This window comes from Lynx rufus, unplaced genomic scaffold (assembly GCF_022079265.1).
Source record: "Lynx rufus isolate CCGP_SWC_20201006 ecotype Redwood Valley unplaced genomic scaffold, mLynRuf1.p SCAF_24, whole genome shotgun sequence".
Classification (NCBI taxonomy): Eukaryota; Metazoa; Chordata; class Mammalia; order Carnivora; family Felidae; genus Lynx; species Lynx rufus.
The window spans coordinates 5144449-5150454 of NW_025814839.1; positions in this window are offsets into that span (position 1 = coordinate 5144449).

The following is a 6006-nucleotide window of genomic DNA, read 5'->3' on the forward strand; positions in this document are numbered from 1 at the left end:
GATAATTTTTAAAATTTGTTTGAATGTTTATTTATTTTGAGAGAGAGAGAGAGAGAGAGAGAGCATGAGTGAGGGAGGGCAGAGAGAGAGGGAGACACAGAATATGAAGCAGGCTCCAGGCTCCGAGCTGTCAGCACAGAACCCAACGTGGGGCTTGAACCCACAAACGTCATTTCTTTTTCATGACATTATTTGGTTATTGTCTTTAACATTAGCAAAGTAAAGAAATCATTAGAACGAATGGAAGGAAGGAAGGGAAGAAAGGAGGGAGGGAAGGGGGAAGGAAGAAAGAAAGAAAAATACTCCATGGTCCCTTCCGCCAACCGGTAAACACTTGGGACCTGTCTCTTCGGCCTTGTCTCTGACTCTCCCTGTCTCCCTGTGTATGTGGTGTTTTTATAAAAATGGGATTCTACTCCCTACCTGGTTTTGTTACCTGCTTTGTCACATGTATCATAATTATCACTATGCTGAGTAGGAAATTTGGGCTATCACATATAATGGCTGCATTGCACTATACCATAATTAAGTGGATAATCCACTCGTGTCATCTTTTTCTTTTTTTGGAGAGAAAAAAATAAAACTCTTTATTCACAGACTGTGTGATCGCTTATGTAGAGAGCTGGTGGTATCTTCAGAAAGCTACTAATATTAACAAATGAACTTCGCAAGGTTGCAAGATACAAGCCAACGTACAAAATTATTTGATCGGGTTTTTACATACTGGCAAAAAGATCGGAAATTGGACATATGTAAATTAGGGATAAAGTTGACAAAAGTGTGCATGATCTATACCCCGAAAAGTACACAAGATTTCCACAATAAATTGAAGAAGACCTAAATAAATGGAGAGATACACTGTATGATGGACTGCAAGACTTAATATGGCTCAGATGTCAATTCTTTCCAAATTGATCTATAGATTCAAAGCAATCCTTACCAGAATCCTAGGAGGCTTTTTTTTTTTTTTTGCTGATTCTTTTTTAAAAATTTTTTTTTCTTTTGGGGCGCCTGGGTGGCGCAGTCGGTTAAGCATCCGACTTCAGCCAGGTCACGATCTCGCAGTCTGTGAGTTCGAGCCCCGCGTCAGGCTCTGGGCTGATGGCTCAGAGCCTGGAGCCTGTTTCCGATTCTGTGTCTCCCTCTCTCTCTGCCCCTCCCCTGTTCATGCTCTGTCTCTCTCTGTCCCAAAAATAAATAAACGTTGAAAAAAAAATTAAAAAAAAAATTTTTTTTCTTTTATTTATTTTTTTATTTTTTATTTTTTAAAATTCACATCCAAATTAGTTAGCATGTAGTGCAACAATGATTTCAGGAGTAGATTCCTTAGTGCCCCTTCCCCATTTAGCCCATCCCCCCTCCCACAGCCCCTCCAGCAACCCTCTGTTTGTTCTCTATATTTAAGAGTCTCTTCTGTTTTGTCCCCCTCCCTGTTTTTATATGATTTTTGTTTCCCCTCCCTTATGTTCATCTGTTTTGTCTCTTTAAGTCCTCATATGAGTGAAGTCATATGATCTTTGTCTTTCTCTGACTGACTAATTTCACTTAGTATGATACCCTCCAGTTCCATCCACGTAGTTGCAAATGGCAGGATTTCATTCTTTTTGATTGCCAAGTAATACGCCATTTTGTGTGTGTGTGTGTGTGTGTGTGTGTGTGTGTGTGTGTCTGCCCCATCTTTATCCATTCATCCATCGATGGACATTGGGGCTCTTTCCATCCTTGGGCTCTTGTCGATTGTGCTGCTATAAACATGGGGGTGCACGTGTCCCTTCGAAACAGCCCACCTGTATCCCGTGGATAAATGCCTAGTAGTTCAATTGCTGGGTCGCGGGGGTTGTTCTATCTTTAGTTTTTTTGAGGAACCTCCATACTGTTTTCCAGAGTGGCTGCACCAGTCTGCATTCCCAACTTGTGTCATCTTCTGAGTGTTTCATGATTATAAACAATGTTACAGTCATCAGTAGATTAAGTGAAAAGCCACATCAATCATACAGTAGTACTATTTTTTATTTATTTTAATGTTTATTTCTGAGAGAGAGAGAGAGAGAGAGAGAGAGAGAGAGCATGAGCAGGGGAGGGGCAGAGACAGAGGGAGACAGAGGATCTGAAGCAGGCTCTGCACTGTCAGCACGGAGCCCCGACGCAGGGCTCGAACCCACGAACTGTGAGATCATGACCTGAGCTGGAGTCAGACGCTTCACCGACTGAGCCACCCAGGCGCCCCTGTTTTTTATTTTTCGAGGAACTCCCATACTTTCCTGTAATGGCTGTGCCATCTTGATTTCCTACCAACAGTGCACACAGGTTCCGTGTTCTCCACCTCCTCACCAACACTCCTGTCTCTTGTTTGTTCGGGAATAGCCATTCTAATTGGTGTGAAGTCATAGCTTTACGGTTTTGATTTACAATTCCCTGGTGATTAGCGATGGTGAGCATCTTTTCATACACCTGTTGGCCATTTGTGGTCTTCTTTGGAAAAAAGTCTACTCGAGTCCTTGGCCCATTTTTAAATTGGGCTGTGTCTTTGCTACTGAGTGGTAGGAGCACCTTATGATTTTGCAGATGAACCCCTTATCAGATTCACGGTTTGCTAATATTTTCTCCTTTTCCATAGGTTGCATTATTCCTCCGTTGACTGTTTCATTTGCTGCACAGAAGCTTTTCAGTTTGATGTCGTCCCTCTTGTCTAGTTTTGTTTGTGTTGCCTGTACTTCACATATAGTCAGCTGACCTTCAGCAATTTGCCAAGAATACACAATGGGGAAAGGCTAAGCCTTCAACAAATGGCAATGGGAAAATGGGATACCCACACGCAAAAGAATGACCTAGACCCTTATCTTACACTATACACGAAAAGCCACTCAAAATGGATTAAAGACTAAATCTTATATTACAGGAGGGGCACCTGGATGCCTCAGTCTGGTAAGCGTCTGACTTTGGCTCAGGTCATGATCTCGCGGTCCGTGAGTTCGAGCCCCTCGTCGGGCTCTGTGCTGACAGCTCAGAGCCTGGAGCCTGCTTCGGATTCTGCGTCTCCCTCTCTCTCTGCCCCTCCCCGCTCACGCTCTGACTCCGTCTCTCTCAAAAATAAACATTTGTTAAAAAATCTTATATTAGGGGGGAAACCCACAAAAGCCTTCTCCTGACCTTTTCTATGTTAATTTTATACTCACTGTGTGAAGTCCCACCCAAAATATGGGGAGGCATTTGATTGGAATTACATAAATCAGTTTAGGAAGAAAGACGCTATTGTTCTATTGAGAATCCCCATCCATGAACTTGGAGTGTCTCCTTATTAATTTTAATCGTCTTTAATGATGCTGTAACCATTGTAATATGCCACTGCATGGGTCTTTCACATCCTCTGTCATATTATTTCTACATATTTGTTTCTATTTTACTGTCCTCGGTATGTTCTCTTTAATTGCATTTTGTAGCACTTGGTTCCTGGAAGACCTTAAATGTTGCAGAGAGTGTATTTGATTATAACATTTCAAGCGATCTTTATACTCTTCTGAATTTTCTGACTTTATCAATTCTTTTTGCAATAAACTGATTGATGCTGGATTGATGATCAGAATTGATGCTGAGGCCCACCCCTCTATGCTCCCACCTCACCCCTGGCTCAAAAGAAGGTGATTTGGTTGGGGGCGGCGGGGGGGACAGGGCACCTGAGTGGCTCAGTTGGTTGAGCGTCTGACTTCAGCTCAGGTCATGATCGCAACAGTTCATGAGTTCGAGCCCCGTGTCGGGCTCTGTGCTGACAGCTAGGAGCCTGGAGCCTGCTTCGGATTCTCTCTCTCTCTCAAAAATAAATAAACAGTAAAAAAAATTTTTTTTAATTTAAAAAATTTGAAAAAAGGAAGGTGAATTTTAACCTAATGCCGCCTTTGAAGCCCCGAGTGAACGCTCCCAAATACCCCCACCCCCCCCACACGAAGCCCTCCCTGCACACCCCTGTGTCTGGGACACGTCAGGGCCCCTCCCCCGAGCTCCTCAGAGCCCTTCCTGCCCTGCAGAAGCACTTTCTCCCTCCCGTGTTTCAGGCCAACACGGCCTACTTCCTCCAGCCCCACATCTGTCTCGGGCGTCCCACAGACCTCAGTTCGCCCGCGGGGCCTCTACTTAGCATCCGGCAGCATGATCCAATGTGTTCACCTCTTCCCTGTGATTTCTAGAGCCTAGGGCGGCAGTTGACAGCTTGTGTACGTGATCGGTCCCCCGTCTTCATCCAGTCTTGACCCTTCCCTTTCTCCCTCCTCAACATACCTCAGCTGTCCTGATCCCTTGACGGTGACCTTTCTTGATTTCCCACCTGTTGAGTTGCAGGACACTTTTAACATATCTTTGCTGTCATTTTGGTGGGATCTCGAATGTGCGTTCAGCATACTATCTCAAATGGAGGATTTCTTTCTTTTTTAAATGAATGTTTATTTATTTATTGAGAGAGAGAGAGAGAGAGAGCACCCAGGGAAGGGGCAGAGGGAGAGGGAGACACAGAATCCGAAGCAGGCTCCAGGCTCTGAGCTGTCAGCACAGAGCCCGACGCGGGGCTCGAACCCACGGACCGTGAGATCATGACCTGAGCTGAAGTCGGACGCTCAACCGACGGAGCCACTCAGGCGCCCTGACAAATGGAGGATTTCTGAAGTGACCTGTGAGTCAGGGAGAAGACTGATTAATAGGAGAGCTTGAAAGCATGACCTGATGGCTGAGGGCACCCGGCTTGAATCCCCTCCACTATATCAAACGTACAAAATGGGCGTCTTCCTACAACTGAATACCTCCCAGGGATGTGGCGCTCGCTACCCGAAGTAGAAAACCAGGTGTCCACCCCGGTAGCCTGCCCTCTCTTCCTCTGGTTCGCTATGAGCTCTGCAGTTCACCCTCCGACCCCATCTACTTCCTAGAGGTTAAGGCAGACTTCAGAAAGTCCTTGTTCACATTCATTGCTACCCAAGACAGAGTGACTGCTGGATCCCTGAGCGTATGGGACAGAGGACTAAAGAATTTTTGAGTGGGACAGGGAGGAGGGGTTGGACGGTGGCATGGGCGGAGCCTGGGAAAGAGCTCACCTTCTGGTCCTCTGGGTAGAGGAGCCACAGCGAACCCGCCAGAAAGGTCGAGGACAGGTGTGAAGATAGAAACCCCTGGTAGCTTCAGGTCTCCACTCTGCTGCTTACTCTCCGCCTAGTTTTGCGCCGGTCCCGAAGGGATCTAACTGGCGGCTTTATAACACCTTGCTATGTAACGTTGCGCGAGATGCCATGGTATACTGATCTTCCTTCCCCGTTTCTCCTTTGTAAAAGAATTCTTCTTCCAGGCAGGACTTCAGAGTATGTCTGAAGTTTTAAAAATTGGGATTCTAAACATTTTGGAATTGCATTAAACGTGTAAATTATTTTTATACTCCTGTAAGAACAGGAGCTCCTGTAAGAACAGCACATTACTGAGAGCGTGTGCTGGGTTCGAATCCAGTCTGACAATTTTCCGGCTACGTATGGGACCTTGGCCGAGGTGCCTAGATTCTCTGTACCTTAACTCCGTCCATCAAACGGGTGTGGTAATAATAGCGCCTGGCTGTCGGGGGGATGGAACGCGACGGCTGGACGTGTAAAGCAGCGAGGGACAAGCGTTGTGCAAAGGGTCCTCCATTACTAGCGGTGTTCAGAACGCCCCCTTCAGGCAGAGAGCAAGCGGGGTGCTCTCTGGGTGAACCTCCTCCAGGCCACCAGGCGTGACCGTGTCCTCGCGTGTAAATCCTGCACGTTTCTTCAATGCTTCCAGGGTACGTGACGGTGCTCTGTGGACCCGTTGCTGCCGAGGCTTTTTGTTCGGGTGTGTTCAGTGCATCGGAGCTGGGTGGGGGCGGGAGGCTGCAGGGAAGGCGGACCCAGTGCTGGAGCCGGGAGGCCGAAAAACGAAACTCGGCTGGGAAGGGAACCCGGAAATGGGTGCGAGAGCGCAGAGCTGCTGGAGAGAAACGAAACCGAAACCGCAAGC